Below are 17452 nucleotides of genomic sequence, written 5' to 3'. Positions count from 1 at the left end.
AGCCCAATCTTCTCCCCTACTGCATCCCCTACTTCTCCCCTAGGCATCACAATAATTTCCCTGAATAAAGGCAGACTTATTGTTTTAACAAAGGTCATAATAGTATTTTAGCATCTCCCAAATTAGAAAAACACTAGTGAACATCCAGATGCCTCATTGTAAGCCAGATATATCCCCGTTCTAACTTAATGCCAGGCATACTCAGAACTGCCTGTGAAACTGTAGATGCTAAGCTAACACAGCATGGACTTGGCAGCTGGTAGAGGTGAGGCCAGAGAGGGAAGAGCTGTGATTAGTACTGTGACATTTATCAGTAGATATTTACATGTCTTTTCCTAATTCTGAAAATGTTTGAGTGTGAATAGTTATGTCTGAACTAATTTATAAATCACCTTCAATGTTTAAATAAAATTCTGATTGATCGAATAATTAAAATTTTAACCTTGTCTTTTGTTCATAATAAACAGACAGTGACACATGTTTTCAAAGGAGTGAAAATGTTTCTGAAATAAAATGCTTCTCATTTTATGGAGTTCTCATTTTTTGGTGTTTAACATACATTTAGAGCCATATGTCTCTTCTGATTTAAAGGTCAGATGGAATGAGTTGAATTTAAAAAGGTTTTGGCATTTAGATGGTTACCTGCATAATAAATTAATGAGTTAATTACACTTTCCTGAATCACACAAAGGGATTTGCACAGGTGAGTCAATATTAACTTTGGAGAGTGGACACATTATTGCTGAGTATTAGAATCTCACCTGAGTGTATCTGTGAGAACTATTTGTGGATATGGAGATGCAAATCATGAAAATCTTCAAAATGTCATATCAAAGAATAAACAGACTGATCGAAGAGAATACAGAGCTCAGAGACAAATCCAAGAAATTTATAAAATCTGTCTTGCAAATGCATTATATTCATAAAGCAAAATTATCTAACTATTATAAATATTATATTTTACTCAGGAAGGTTATCAAATTTAAAAATTAGTTTCAGGTCAGCTCCCCTACCTTATCACTGGCACAAGAGTTATGTTCCCCTATTATGTAAATAATATCATCATTTATACTCAAGATAATGTTCGTTGCTTTTAATTGTTTGTCCATCCCCTAAGAGGTTCACCTTACTGTGTAAATTCCCAGTAACAAGACATTTTATATGGTTAAAATTTTAACTGTACTTTAACGGGGAGAACTTCAACACTATCTAATCCCCCATCTTGGCAGGAACAAAACCCTAATTTAGGCTCTTTGTGTATCCCATTCTCTTATTAGAGGAAGAACCAGAAGAAATCCAGGGATGAGACTTTCTAGCTTAAGTTGAAGGATTGGCTTTCCAACAAGACACTGTTGTCTTTTTTAACATTAAATTACAAATAATGAGAGTAGAAACAGCATGTTTATCATGATCACATATTGTACTATATAAATAATTTAAATAATATCAAAATACTTTTATTTTTATCATAATTGAAAGAATTACAACTTGTTAAAAACCAGTAGGTACCTGGGCGAAAAAATTGCTGTCCTTTTCAAAAGCCCATGACAGGAGGTAATGCACATCAAAAATTTCATTTAGAACCTTTTGTTTTTTTAAGTAATAGATTAGAAATATTCATGATTTATCATGATGCTGCTTTTACTCTTTATTTATATTGTATATTAGTATATACCATTAAATTAGGCATTGTGATTTGTTGGGGGTTGTTAACAAAAAGGAACAATCTACCTATATGTTATATTTAAATTATTGTCCTCTATTTCTAACACATTCTTCTCGCTAGTTTTCTTATCATTCAATAACAGGTCAGGTTGAATTTGGCAATATGATACCTCTGTTATATAGAGTTAATGACTACTTTCCTAGAGGAATATTTTCATATATACTTAATTTATTTATATATTTGTTTTTAATTTATTTTTAACTACTATTTTTAAAACATATGAATACTTCTTCAATTTAGATAAACATTGAGATCTTCAAGCATTATACCAAAATGTTCTTCTTAGAATCTAAATTTAGGCTCCCCTTTAAAATACAACTTCATAAATTCCTCTTACTTGATATATCCTCAAAAGCTGTTTTAAAAGTATAGAGTGTTCAAGTTCATTTTTTTACTCATTACTTCTTAAGACCTCTTCTCCTCCTTAAATCATATAAATCAAAGATTAATCTGGCACATTTCACCAGTAGCTTCAATAACACTATGCAGTGTTTAAAACTTATTAACATTATGTACCATCTGCTCCCAATTTAAATATCACACACTGAAATTTCTAAATTTGTATCTTAAGATATTCTTGTTTTTAAAATGTTTCTAGAATTTTCTTCATGTTCTTAAAATCACCTAAACACAACAATTTTATTTTTCAGATCTGAGCTGTAATCTGAGTGAAATTATATTACAAATATGGGGCAATGTGAATGAGGTGTTGAGTAAAAAGGGCAGAGATAGAGTCAGGCAGAATTCAAACTTGAATCTTGACTCTCTCATTTATTTCCATGGCAGTGTGTATAAATTCTTTTAATATCAGGTAGAGGTATTTCCTCCACTGCACAATATTTACAAAGGAGAAAATAAATACCAAACTGGCAAACTTGTAGTGAAAATTAATACTAATAAAATAATAAGTAACAGTATTGTTATCACCATCAATCTAATGTTTTATATTTTTTAACTTTCCTCATAACAAGTCAGTGAGGTGGAAAACAATTGGCATTTCCATTTTACAGATGATAAAACTAAAGTGAAGAGAGGTAACTGCCTGATGTGATATACTAAGTGATAAAGGGCATTCCAATTCAGATAGCCTGGCCCAATTATCTCATTGTCACTAAGATTAAAGAAGATAACATATGCCAATGCATGTCTGATCAGTGCTTTGCACACTTTTCATTGTTTCGTAGTTAATATTATTTATATTACTTCTCATGAATTATAAAAAATATATTAATTTCAACATTATGAAAATGTGGGTTCTGTAATAAGATTTTTGCATTTACATTCTAAAAAGGACTTTACATGTATTACCGTTTTGGTTCACTTTTCTGCCATCACATAATTCTCATGTTTCCAAGTTAATGGCAAAAAAAAAAATGTATTTTGGACTTAAGATTCTAAGTTTAAATGAAAAATATTAAGTGGAAAACTATTCTGTAAAAGCAAAAATGTAAAAGATAAAAGGAAGAAATTTCGGAAATGCAAACCAAAGGGTCATTTTAGGCAGAAATTCTGGCACAGAATCCTTCCTTTCCCTTGTTTCCATTTTCACTAAACATTTTGCTGGGTTTTAACTTTCTGGAGAAACTATAACAAATGAAAAATTAATTCTATGTAATAACAACAACAAAATCAAAGAACTTCACAATTCTTCCATGTGTGTTTACCTGTATCTGTAGGTATGACATTAAATAGGTTTGTCTTGAAACTACATCCATCACCCAAATTTTGTTGATTCAAAAGAATTTAGCAATTGTTATAGAAGTATGTACACTAGAATGCCGTTGGCTTACATATTAATCATTTAAGATACATATTAAAATGGTAAATTCTCATTTTTCACCTCCAGAAAAATGTATAATTTGTAATATTAATTATACCATACTTCTGTAATATAATTATATGCAAAGCATGTAATCAACAACCTGTTACTTGAACATTTTATATTCCAGATCTCAAAACATTTTTTTCCCATCTTTGGTGGTTTCAATATTTACTCTTTATGTACTCTTATCCAATAATTATGTTTTCTGTCTGACTTAGTCAACAGTCTGTTGTCATACATGAAGTCTTATTATTATCCATAACTGTACCATCTCCATAATATTGATTTCTAGTATCTCTCCTTTTGACCACTATCATCTGTCCTTCCAGGTCATCTCTCTCTTCCTCTTACTTCAAAAATTACTTGAGGGTATGGGGACAACCAGTCTATTGATTCAATCATCTTTGACCTTTTTTCTCTACCTCCACTTGAATCCTTTCTCTCTTATTTACCTACTTTATCTCCTCTGGTCCATCATTATAATTGAGAGCTACTCTCCCTATTTAGTTACAGTTGTTAAATTACTGTCTCCAATATATTCTTCCCCTGGAATGTACCTTAAATTTACCCCCTCGTGTTCACCAATATAATCTTTTAAAGGTTACCTGTTATCATAATATTACTAAATTCAGTGGTCAATCATCAGGAGACTTCTTACTGGACTTATCAGAATCATTTATCACAGCTGATCACTCCTGCCATCTTAAAATATCTTCTTCACTAGTTTCTACCTTGTTTTGATTTTTTTTTTTACTTTAATGCCACTTCTTATATTATTTTTATTGGTTTCTTTTCATCTCTCTTGAAGTTGGAATTCAGATCTGACTTCCGTAGCTATACTTCTACCATATATGTTATTACACATTTGGACAGCTTAAAACACCATCTTATGCCCATGGGTCTCAAATATTTGTCTTCAGGCCATACTTCTCCTGCAAACTACCAATCAACATATGAGAATACCCATGGATGTCTCCACTCAGATCTAAGTGAGTCATTCAACATCTCTAAATTATTAGATAAATGCAACTCAAAACTATAATGAGGTATCACCTCACTCCAGTCAGAATGACCATCACTAAAAACTCTACAAATAATCAGTGCTGGAGAGCATGGGGAGAAAAAGAAACCCTCCTACACTGTTGGTGGGAATGTAAATTGAAATGGTGTAACTTGCTATGGAAAACAGTATGGAGATCCCTTAAAGAATTAAAACAGAGTTGCCATGTGAGCCATAGATCCCATTACTGGGCATATATTGGGAGAATACTCTAATTTGAAAAGATATATACACCCCAATGTTCATAGCTGCACTATTTACTATAGCCAACAAATGAAAGCAACCTTAGTGTCCACTGACAGAGGAATAGACAAAGAAGATGTGGTATACATACACAATGGGATTTTACTCAACTATAAAAAAGAATGAAATAATACCATTTGCAGCAACATGGGTGGACCTATAAATGATCACATTAAGTGAAGTAAGTCAAACAAAGACAAATGTCATATGATATCATTATATGTGTAATCTAAAAAAGATACAAATTAACTTATTTACAAAACAGAAATAGATTCACAGACAAACTTATAGTTACTAAAGGAGGAAAGGGATAAATTAGGAGTTTGTGATTAAAGTATACACACTACTATATATAAAATAGATAACCAACAAGGACCTACTGCATAGCACAGGGAATTCTTCTCAATATATTGTAATAACCTATAAAGGAAGATAATCTGAAAAAAAACTAGGTATATATGTATGTATAACAGAATCACTTTGCTGTACACCTGAAACTAAAAGCTCATCGACCAGCAATTGTGAGAAAAGGAGAGTACAAATGCAGAATATTGGAAATGCATTTGAAATTAAAAGACCAGCAACTTAAAACAATATTGTTTATGTACAGACTGCTATATCAAAACCTCACAGTAACTGCAAACCAAAAGTCTACAACAGATACACACACAAAAAAGAAAAGGCAATCCAAACACAACACTAAAGTTAGTCATCAAATCACAAGATAAGGAAAATAAGAAGAAAGGGGAGAAAAAAGACCTACAAAAACAAATCTAAAACAGTTAACAAAATGGCAATGAGAACATACATATAATTACCTTAAATGTAAACAGATTAAATGCTCCAACCAAAACACATAGACTGGCTGAATAGATACAAAACCAAGACCCATATATATGCTGTCTACAAAAGACCCACTTCAGATATAGGGACACATACAGACTGAAAGTGAGGGGATCGAAAAAGCTATTCCATGCAAATGGAAATCAAAAAAAAAAAAAAAAAAAAAGCTTGAGTGGGAATATTCATATCAGACAAAACAGACTTTCAAATAAAGACTGTTACAAGTGACAAAGAAGGACACTACAAAATGATTAAGGGATCAATTGAAGGAAAAGCTATAACAATTGTAAATATATATGCACCCAACATAAGACCACCTCAATATATAAAGCAAATGCTAACAGCCATAAAAGAAGAAATTGACAGTAGCACAATAATAGTGGAGGACTTTTAACACCCCACTCTCATCAGTAGATAGATGATCAAAGGCCCTAAATGACACATTAGACCAGATGGACTTGACTGATATTTGTAAAGAATTCCATCTGAAAGCAGCAGAATACACATTCTTTTCAAATGCACATGGCATATTCTCCAGGACTGATCACAGGCTAGGCCACAAAGCAAGCCTCGGTAAATTTAAGAAAACTGAAATCATATCAAGTATCTTTTCTTACTACAGTGTGAGATTACAAATCAACTACAAGGAAAAAAAAACCCACACTTGGAGGTAAATAGTATGCTACTAAACAATCAATGGATCACTGAAGAAATCAAAAAGGAAATTTAAAAATACCTAGAGACAAATGAAAATGAAAGCACGATAATCCAAAACCTATGGGATGCAGTAAAAGCAGTCTAAGAGGGAAATTTTTAACAATACACTCTTATCTCAGAAAACAAGAAAAATTTCAAATAACTTAACCTTTCACCTAAATCAACTAGAGAAACAAGAGCAAACAAAACCCAAAGTTAGTAGAAGGAAAGAAATCATAAAGATCAGAGTGGAAATAAATGAAATAGATATGAACAAAACAATAGAAAAGATCAATGAAACTAAAAGGTGGTTCTTTGAAAGGATAAACAAAACTGGTAAACCTTTAGCCAGACTCATCAAGAAAGAAAGGAAGAGGGCTCAAATCAATACAATTAGAAATGAAAAAGGAGAAGTTACAACAGACAGCACAGAAATACAAATGACCATAACAGACTACTGCAAGCAACTGTATGCCAATAAAATGGACAATCTAGAAGAAATGAACAAAATTATAGAAAGCTACAATCTCCCAAGACTGAACCAGGAAGAAACTGAGAATATGAACAGACCAATCACAAGTACTGAACTGAAACAGTGATTAGAAAACTCCCAACAGACAGAAGTCCAGGACCAGATGGCTTCACAGGCAAATTCTATCAAACATTTAGTGTAGAGTTAACACCTATCCTTCTGAAACTATTCTAAAAATTGCAGAGGGAGGAACACTCCCAAACTCATTCTATGAGGCCACTATCACCCTGATATCAAAACCAGACAATGACAGCACTAAAAAAGAAAACTACAGGCCAATATCACTGATGAACATAGATGTAAAAATCCTCAACAAAATACTAGCAAACCAATTCAAGCAATATATTACAAGGATCATACACCATGATCAAGTGGGATTTATTCCAGGGATGCAAGAAGTTTTCAATACCCGCAAATCAATCAATGTGACAGACAACATTAACAAACTGAAACATAAAAACCATATGATCATTTCAATAGATGCAGAAAAAGCTTTTGACAAAATTCAAAACCAATCTATAATAAAAAATCTCTAGAATGTGGGCATAGAGGGAACCTACCTCAACATAATACAGACCATATATGAAAAACCTACAGCTAACATCATACTCAAAGGTGAAAAGCTGAAAGCATTTCCTCTCAGATCAGGAACAAGACAAGGATGTCCACTCTCGCCACTATTATTCAACATAATTTTGGAAGTCCTAGCCATGGCAATCAGAGAAGAAATAAAAGTAATCCAAATTGAAAAAGAAGTAAAACTGTCACTGTTTGCAGAAGACGTGATACTACACATGCCACCAGAAAAGTACTAGAACTCACAATGAATTCAGTAAATTTCCAAGATACAAAGTTAATACACAGAAATCTGTTACAGTTCTATACACTAACAACAAAAGATCAGAAAGAGAAATTAAAGAAGCAATTCCATTTACTATTGCATCATAAAGAATAAAATACCTAGGAATAAACCTACCTAAGGAGGCAAAAACCTGTACTACAAAAACTGTAAGATGCTGATGAAAGAAATCAAAGATGACAAAAACAGTTGGAAAGATACACTGTGTTCTTGGATTGGAAGAATCAATATTGTTAAAATCACCATACTACCCAAGTCAATCTATATTCAATGCAATCCCTATCAAATTACCAGTGGCATTTTTTACAGAACTAGAAGAAAAAAATTTAAGATTTACATGGAAACACAAAAGAACCCGAATAGCCAAAGTAATCCTGAGAAAGAAGAACAGAGTTGGAGTAATCAGGCTCTCTGACTTCAGATTATACTACAAAGCTGCAGTCATCAAAAGAGTATGGTACTGGCACAAAAACAGAACTATAGATCAATGGAACAGGATAGAAATTTCAGAAATAAACCCATGCACCTATGGTCAATTAATCTATGACAAAGGAGGCAAGACTGTACAATGGAGAAAAGACAGTCTCTTCAATAAATGGTGCTCAGAAAACTGGACAGTTACATGTAATAGAATGAAATTAGAACATTCTTTAACATCATACACAAAAATAAACTCAAAATGAATTAAAGACCTAAAAGTAAGACTGGATACTATAAAACTCTTAAAGGAAAACATAGGCAGAACACACTTTGACATAAATTGCAGCAATATCTTTTTTGATCCATCTCCTATAGTAATAGAAATTAAAAAAAATAAACAAATGGGACCTAATTAAACTCAAATGCTTTTGCACAGCAAAAGAAACCATAAGCAAAATGAAAAGACAATCCACAGGATAGGAGAAAATATTTGCAAACAATGCAACTGACAAGGGATTGATGTCCAAAATTTACAAACAGCCCATGCAACTCAATATAAAAGAAAAATAAAAAATTAACAAAATGAGAAGACCTATATAGACATTTCTTCAAAGAATTATTAGAGAAATGCAAATCAAAACTAACATGAGATATCACCTCACACCGGTCACAATGGCCATCATCAAAAAGTCTACGAACAATAAATGCTAGAGAGGGTGTGGAGAAAAGGGAATCCTCCTACACTGTTGGTGGGAATATAAATAGGTACAGCCAGTATGCAGAACAGTATTGAGGGACTTTAAAAAATTAAAAATAAAGCTACCATATGATCCAGCAATCCTACTCCTGGGCATATATCCAGAGAAAACTATGGATCAAAATGATACATGCACCCCAATGTTCATTGCAGCACTATTTACAATAGCCAGGACATAGAAGCAACCTAAATGTACATCAACAGAGGAATGGATAAAGAAGATGTGGTACATATATACGATGGAATATTTCTCAGCCATTAGAAAGAATGAAATAATGTCATTTGCAGCAACATGGATAGACCTGGAAATTATCATACTAAGTGAGTAAGTCAGACAGAGAACAACAAATATCATATGATATAGCTTATATGTGGAATCTAAAAAAAATGGTACAGATGAACTTATTTACAAAACAGAAACAGACTCACAGACTTAGAGAATGAACTCATGGTTACCGGGGGGAAGGGTGTCGGGGATGGATAACCTGGAAGTTTGGGATTGACATATACACACTACTATATTTAAAACAGATAACCAACAAGTACCTATTGTTTAGCACAGGGAATGCTACTGAATATTCTGTAATAACCTAAATGGGAAAAGAACCTGAAAAAGGATATGTATATATGTATACCTGAATCACTTTGCTGTACACCTAAAACTAACACAACATTGTAAATCAAGTATATTCCAATATAAAATAAAAAATTAAAAAAATACAAAATACACAGTGAATCAACTATATTTCAATAAAAATTTAAAGATATGGGCTTCCCTGGTGGCGCAGTGGTTGAGAATCTGCCTGTCAATGCAGGAGACACGGGTTCGAGCCCTGGTCTGGGAAGATCCCACATGCCGCAGAGCAACTGGGCCCGTGAGCCACAACTACTGAGCCTGCGCGTCTGGAGCCTGTGCCCTGCAACGAGAGAGCCCGTGACAGTGAAAGGCCCGTGCACCACGATGAAGAGTGGCCCGCGCTTGCCGCAACTAGAGAAAGCCCTTGCACAGAAACGAAGACCCAACACAACCAAAAATAAATAAAAAAAAAAAAAAAAGCAAGTTTTTAAAAAAAAAAAAAAAAAATTAAGGATATAATTAAAAAAAATAAAACAGGCATCTCAAAGATGAAGTCCAAAAGGGAACATCTTATTTTAATCCAAAGCATGGTCTTCCTTCAGTCTTTCACTTTAGAAATGACAACTTTATTCTTTCACTTACTAAGTCCCAAACCTGAAGTCCTCTTTAACACTTATATTCTTTTATACAACACTGTAACCCTGTCTCTTTAAACTTGTGTGTGAGTATGTGTTTATATATTTGTGTGTGGTGCGTGTGTGTGGGATACTGACCACTGCCCACCACATCTACCATTAATGTTCTAGACAAATTAACCAGTAAGTTTCATTGGATTACTACCACAGATTTACTACCAATGTCCTTTCTTCTACTCTTAACTTTTATTCTCTGTGTTCAACAAATCAACCAGAGTTACACTTACCAATAGATATCAGAGCATATTCTCAGTTCAAAATGGTTTCATTGCTTTCCATTTCAGGGAGAGGAAAAGGCAGTCCTTATTTCGCCATACTTCTGCCCCTGCTAATTCACTGACATGTTTTACTGCATACTCCCTCCCTTTGCCTGCACCAGACAAGCTGGCATCTTGTTACTTTGCAATATGTAGGGCATGTGGTAGAGTCAGGGTTTTTGCACTTATTTTGTATCTCTAGATGCTATTTTGCTAGATATTTGGATGACCTACTCCCTTACTTCCTTCAAGGTCTCAGCCTTATCGGAGAATCCTTCCCTCCCTCTTTTCTATGTGCCAGTTATCACTTAGTACCTATAAATGCCAAACCATCATTTATTGCTTGGTCTATGGAAATGAATCTGGGCCCCTTAAATATTTGTCTTTGACTAGTCAGTAGTCTGCTAAGCTTTGTTAATAAAGAGCCAAACCATCATTCATTGCTTGGTCTATGAAAATGTATCTGGGCCCCTTAAATATTTGTCCTTGTCTAGTCAGTAGTCTGTTAAGCTTTGTTAATAAAGAGCCCTGGAGATACAGGAGGAACGGAGCTCTGCCTCCTAGTTCTGTGGTGCTCCTAGCTGCTTCCTGATGCTGGTGTGCTGCAGTCTGTGGCTCCCAGTGTGTTCAGCATCTTCACTACACCAGCTTGGTGGCCAGCAACCCTCAGCAGCCAGCACCTTCTCCCAGATCATCCCTAGGGTGATTCTTCACCTCTGGTGAAGTTCTTCCCAGCACTCTAGAGGACAGATTTCCAGGAAATTCCACTGAGGAGACACCAAGGTGACTGGTTTGCCATTCAATGATCCATCGCCATACCCTCTCCAACAGAGGCTGGATCACAGTCCTGTCCAAGGTGAGAGAAGCCTCTTTTGTGCTCCATCTCAGCCCTAGGGGGAGTGGATGCTACATCTACAATCGCTGTATTCTTTAGAATTTTCTTTACTTCCTAGTAGCCGATTCCTTGTTACTCTAATCCCCTTTCATAATGACTAATTCTTAAAGTTGAACCTTTGCTATTCAAATTACTGAGTGGTTTCTGTCTCCTAATCAGAAAGATTTTTCTTGACCACATTATATAAAATATCAATCTTGACCCGTATGGTTATTATCAATCTAACTTCCTCTGCTTTACTTGTCTCTAAGACAATTACCATCATTTTTCTATATATTTGTATACTGTCTGCCTCCTCTCCCATGTAATAGAAAGTCCATTAAATATAGGCGCTTTGTTTTTATTGCTGTACCCATTGAACCTAGAACAGCATCCGATAATCAATAGGTATTCAAGATATATTTGAGAGAATAAATTAATATTGTCCAAGGATAATACTTGGAAAAATATGTAAATCAGTCAGATATCATAATCCCGTTCTGATGGATGTTAGTGATAACACATGCAAAAATTTGTATATTTTAAAAAATCTATTGGTAATAAAATATTGTATTTTATAAAATATTAAGGTTTTTCTAAGCATGTAACAAGAGGATTATTGTAAAGTGGGAATTGTTTTTTGATAGCTATTCCATGTAATAACAGACATTGATAGAGAATGTGAAAAATTAATAACTTCTTGATAGAAACAAATTTAACCCATAGCATGATTTAAGATGTCAACTTTGATTCTTCAAATTATAAATTTCTAAAAGGCTTACTTTTTCAAGGATGTGTTCTGATTTTTATTACTAGAAAGAGTTAACTGAGAGAGATGTTGTGGTCACTGTGATTTTACATCAGCTTGTTAATATAGAAAACATTTCTTAGAAAATTTGGTTTATGATTAGATATACTAGTGTCATGACAAAGTTCCTTGGGAGTTCCCAACTCTTAGTGGTTGGTACTGGTCAAAAAAGTTTCCTGATTTTCAATGTGAGTTTAGCCACAAGTGTCATGGGCCTGGGAAGAGGCCCCTTTCTTTATCCTCTACATTTATTAGACTTCCTTTCACACAATTACATAGAAGAGATCACATATATCAGCAGTTTAATATAGACAAAGTGCAGTCATATATATATATATAATATAAATTTTAAAATAACGCATTTGTCTTATTTTCAATAGCATACTTAAAAAAAGACATTTCTTATTAAGTTATTTTGTTTATAATGTCAAAACAACTGAGTTTTGGAAATCCCTAGATTACTAAAAACTATAGGTTCTTTTCTTTTTTCTGTTTGATACTATGTAAAATAATTGAGAAGTCAGTCATTTTTGAGGATTCATCCTAGATGTTTATGCATAGCATTGATGCGTTGAATCATCTCACCAGAATATACAAGTGTGTATTTATTTCTGACACTTCTGGTTCATGGACTTAAAGTCTGAAATTTTAAAACAAATTAACTTTCAAAGCTTCAAAGGCAGAATGACATTCATTCTCACTCTACTGCAGCTACAGCAGTAGGAATTGAAGAAGAAAATGGTAAAGTAGATGTCAAGGTCCCTGAGCAATACGGATTCAGCAGGCTACTTAGTGGAAAAAGACTTTTGGGTCATAACTTTAGTAACTTGCACATATCTGGTTTTAATTAGTCCTTGGCAGATTGGATGACCTCTTTAAAGCAGTTAAGGAATATTTCCATACTGTCAGCCCATCGAATAGTACCCATGAGTGACATACACTACCTCTTTTCCTGGAAAAACACGACTTATTCCAGGACGTACAAGGAACAGTACAATTAATCTCTGGCCTTGCTATTTGCAGGCTTTTACAAACTTGCTAAAGTTCAGTTTCTTCCGAACAAATCCTCTATGTATTCATTACCTCAATTTATATTTCAGTTTCTAAATAGCTTTTCCAATACATGTCGATCTGGTAATCTTCTCTTTAGATTTTCTGTCACTATAGAAATGAAAACAATTATTTCTCTCATTCATCATATCATATTGTTATCTTTATCATATAAATTTTGAAGGTTAATATTATTGAATTTATATAAAATATAGCTGGGTCTAAGTATGTGTAGAATTGATTTTCCATGATCTTTTCTGTCATAACTTGGCAACAGTGATACCATTTTCAGGCCTTTTTACAACAGTGATTTTCATCGCTGCCCTAGCCAAGTCCACATTCAGTTTCATACTTACCTCTTTACCATTCCTCAAAACAAAAATAATGCGTACTAAAAGTAAACAAAACAAACAAAAATCACCAACACAACAGACAAGCACCGCAGAAAAGATATCTTAAAATGTCTTGCTGCAAATATTTCTTTCACTAAACCTTTCCTTAATGGACTTTTCAATATTCTCTCCAGTCCCTATACCCTAAGGAAAATTTCTGAAGTTACTCTAAATTTTATAGAAAAAAATTAAAACCTCCCCGAAGTTCTTTAAAATAAGTGTGTGCTTCTAAAACAGCTCTATATTTCCTGAATAGATATTTTAATTAGATGACTGTTAAGTCTCTGCAGTCTTATCTGCACTAGCAGCTTGGGTCTTAAGCAGGACTGCCTGCTGCTTTTTTCTTTAGAGTATACTCTGCTCACTTTAATTTGTTTCCACAGATGAAGTGCAAAAAGGAGAACATTTTATAAGGAAAGAGGTATTTCTGTGAATATCTGAGAAAGAGCAAAGGAAGAAAGAACACAAATGTTCAGCAAGAAATGACGGCCGGGCACGTTCTTGTGAATGTTGAGGGTTCACATAACATTATCTAGTTTCTGATGCTTCTTATTTTATTTGCTCTGTAATGACATTAACATCATACCTCTCTGCCTGTCTCTTATAGTAATGCCTTTGTCTCTGAGTTGAAAAATTAACACTGTCACTTTAATATAGAAAACTCCACACATCAAACATCATTTAACATGTATGACTATTATTATAGGCACATTTATACAGACAGTACATGCCACATGACCACTGAGTAAAATTAAATATATATAATTTAATTTTCTATGAAAAATTTTACACCAAAGGGTGTTTGAGATTTTGTTTTGATTTGTTTTTAATATTATATAGATAAATCTGTAAATAATAAATAAAAAGATCCACAAAAGAACTGTGAAATAAAGCCAGAATAACAGTTATAAAACGCCTTGATATCTAGAAAATACATTTCCAACCCTTATATTTGACATGCAAACAACCTATGAAAGTCTGTGAAAGACAAAACTGACTTGGTTAGAAATATCAAGCTTATAACTAAAGATTGCACAAAGGATGTTTCACATGCATATATATCATTTTCTTTATGAGCTCATATCATTGTGAACTGAATTACATATTAAATAATAATTGAGCACCAATTATAAAGCCCAGAAGAGTATTTGATATTTTGGAAATATACAACCCTTAACTTCCTAAGGCTAGTTGGGGACATGGTCCTACATTTTATAGAACAGATCAGTAAAAATAGAAGATAGTCCATAACAAACACATGAATGATTTGTGTGACTTTGTTTAAAATGATAGGGATTTAGTGGCAACGAGGATTTTAATTTAGCTAAATGTTCAGCATTGATTCTTTGGAGAAACAAAGATAAGGACGGGACTGGAACTTGAGAGAGATCTGAAAGAAGGAAAGACATCCTGGGAGAGATGGACAAGAATGTGGCTGCCATTCCTCTTGGGAGATACCGCTGACGTATCCACTTATAAAAGCACCCCTTCCCCAACCAAGGGCCTGCATTTTTACTTAGGAAATTCTAGTATTAATTTCAGATAAAGGGGTTACATCTATGTCTCTAAATAGATAAGTAATGAAGGAATATGTTTGTAGGCCTTTCCTTAAACACTGATAACTTTCTGTCCTGTGACTCTTCTTCTTTTAAAATTCATGACCAAGTATAAACACTGTTTTTGTTTTTTTTTGTTTTTTGCGGTATGCGGGCCTCTCACTGTTGTGGCCTCTCCCATTGCGGAGCACAGGCTCCGGACGCGCAGGCTCAGCGGCCATGGCTCACGGGCCCAGCCGCTCCGCGGCATGTGGGATCTTCCCGGACCGGGGCACGAACCCGCGTCCCCTGCATCGGCAGGCGGACTCTCAACTACTGCACCACCAGGGAAGACAAACACTTTGTTTTTGATGGTTCCTGATACATACAGCTGAATAAATGAGATCTCCAACTATCCTGAGGTGTCCGTCATACCAATGATAATATTGACAATAATAATAATAATGAGGAGGAGGTGGTGGGATATGAAGGAAAAAGATGTGAAAGAAGAGGTAGAAGAAAGTGAGAAGGACCACAATTCCCATATATAGCACATCCTACTATGGATCTACATAAATGATGATTCAATTCTCCCAAAATCCTATGAAGAAGGTGCTACAATTATCCTTTTTATCATGAACAAATCAAGATAGCATCTTAAGGACATTTGGGTGAGTTAAAAATCAGGAAACAGAATGTCTAATTCTACAAGCCTTACCCCTGACAGACATATTTTCCTTCAAAAAGGTAAATTTCTCCAACGTTCTTTATTTTGTTGACTACTGTATCTGTATGACCTACAAGAGCTTGTGTATACACAATACGTTCTGAATAAAAATTTCTTGGGCAAAATATAATAAAATCATGGCCATATTGTGGGGAGAAAGTCAGCTTTCACCATAGAATGAAATTATCTGCTTCATAGCCATCATCTGTAGGAAGCAAACATTAGTCCTTTTTGCTTTTGAAAAACCTCAACCAGATCCATTCTTGCCCAAAAGGAAGGGTAGACCTGACTTTCTTTAAATGTTGTTAGTGATTTCCTACATGGCCTCTAGACACTTAAAGTTCAATTGAGCTTTTTCCTTATTGTCCACAAAGGATTTGTATAAAACCAACAAACAGGAAGCATAAGGGTGGTGTAGACAGGAATGTGTCAGAGATAGAAGCAGCAGCAGCAAAAGAGATGACTGTTGAATGCAAAGGACATTACATCAGAGAAGTGACCTTAGAGAGAAAGACTGCTGTGAGGGTCATGGTCTGAGTGCTCAGAAGCGATGCTGAATCACACTCCTCTATGCCTGAAACCAGTCTCTGTAGGTGGGGAATTTCATAATGTCAGTATTCATGGTCTATAGATAACCGACAAAAATGCCATCTTCATAAAGGTGGGGATTGTACTTTACACAGTATCTACCACCCTCACCAGCACATCGACCAGTGGGGCAACCCCACCCAGGACTTCCTTGTGGCATTTTCTGCTGTTTCTGACTCTTACATCCGTATCTGAGATCTATGTTGTATACCCAAAGTTGGAGGAGAATGGATTCTAATGTCACAAAATAATCTCCCAAATCTATCTGGCTATCATAAGATGATATTTTGGGGTTCCATAAAAATTCTCAAAGCTATTCATTCTCTTGATAGTTTTCAAATTATTGAGAATGCAGATAGTTTCTAATTATATATTTATGTTCATAAAAATAATCTGTGTGGTAAATTTGAGAGTGTAGAAAAATGGTGCCACAAATTTTAAGGGAAAAAAACTGGAAACTTAGTAAAAATATTTGTATTTGCAAAAGAGATGTCATCCAGGAAGTTGAAAATTGATGTTTAAAATACACATCATCCTCTGTGTACCTAGAATGAAAAAGAAAGTGTCTTATTGCTATCCCTATTTTGTGAACACTGTGATACCCAATGCTTCTTGACTCCATCAAGTACTGAATCAAGAATGAGTTTAATTCCCAGCTATTTTCTAAATCTATATTCAACTATATCAATTTCAAAGTTCCAGTTGAACTTGGCCTTTCAGTATACGGAATTTTCAAATTAAGATTGGTTCACTTTACACACAAATTCTAAGATTTAGAGCTTTAGTCTGTTTCTGGCTTGTAGGTTTAACTTAAATTTATTCTATATTTCACAATCTATTTATAAAAACAACCCAAGCAAAAAACAGGCAGAGGACCTAAAAAGACATTTTTCCAAAAAAGAAATACAGATGGCCAACAGACACATGAAAAGACGCTCAATATCACTAATTATCAGGGAAATGCAAATAAAAACCAGAATGAGATATCATC

Source organism: Aethalodelphis obliquidens, unplaced genomic scaffold, assembly GCF_003676395.1.
Source record: "Aethalodelphis obliquidens isolate GAN/ISIS:26980383/991018 unplaced genomic scaffold, ASM367639v1 scaffold24, whole genome shotgun sequence".
Classification (NCBI taxonomy): domain Eukaryota; kingdom Metazoa; phylum Chordata; class Mammalia; order Artiodactyla; family Delphinidae; genus Aethalodelphis; species Aethalodelphis obliquidens.
This window is presented reverse-complemented; position numbering follows the sequence as displayed.